This window comes from Solanum tuberosum, unplaced genomic scaffold (assembly GCF_000226075.1).
Source record: "Solanum tuberosum cultivar DM 1-3 516 R44 unplaced genomic scaffold, SolTub_3.0 scf00097, whole genome shotgun sequence".
Taxonomy (NCBI): Eukaryota; Viridiplantae; Streptophyta; class Magnoliopsida; order Solanales; family Solanaceae; genus Solanum; species Solanum tuberosum.
Window position 1 is genome coordinate 1,767,722 of NW_006239022.1, and position 955 is coordinate 1,768,676.

Here is a 955-nt window from a genome sequence, read left to right on the forward strand (position 1 = left end):
GAAAGGGAACATCGATTCCAAGAGAGCTTTTAAGCTAAGTTTTGAGTAATTATCTAAACCCAAAGAAAGAAGTTAGTATCAAACATAATGAGCTAAGTTATATTTTGGGAGTAGTATTGAGCACCGATATGGGGGAGAGTTCTAACAATTCACAGCCCCTATAAACCATGTAGCCAACGTGGGTAGAAAGGGTCATACTTTTTAGATGATTCCTTATTGATTTTTAGCATGGACTAGTGGATCCACTTAGTTAGTAGATTATATGCCCTGGCAAAGTATAGGACAGTTCTGGCAGCGTGGGCTAGACGATGTATCATCACATAGCTCATAGTGATGGTTGCCGGTTAGAGATCCTCCCAAACAGAGTTATTTTGTATCTTTACATACAAATAAGATTTATTATTGTATTTTCATACAATTGAGTTATTATTGTATCTTTGCATACAACTTAGTTATTATCGATTATTTTAACAACTTTTCAGATATTGCATTCTTTATTGTTGCTTCTATCTTGAGTTGAGTATCTTGAGTCAGAGTTGAGTACCTTATTTTTGAGTTGAGCCCTATTTCTCTGAGTTGAGTTGAACTGTATTTCACAGGATTGAGTATCTTATTGTTGAGTTGAACTATGTTTCACAGAGTTGAGTATCTTATGGTTGAGTTGAGCCCTATTTCTCTGAGTTGAGTTAAACTATGTTTAATTGATTTGATTTGAGTTGAGTTGAGTTAAGTGAGTGGAGAAGAGGTAAGTATGTTTCTTTTCCATCAGTTCAAGCTTATATTTATGCTTTAGAATTCTCCTTACATGCTCGTACATTTAATGTACTGACGCCATTTTTCCTGCATCATTTTATGATGCGGATATACGTATTCAAGGTCATCAACATAAGCTTCGTTGATACCACTTGCAGTTCCAGTCAGCTTTGGTGAGTCTTCTTATATTCCGGTGGACTTC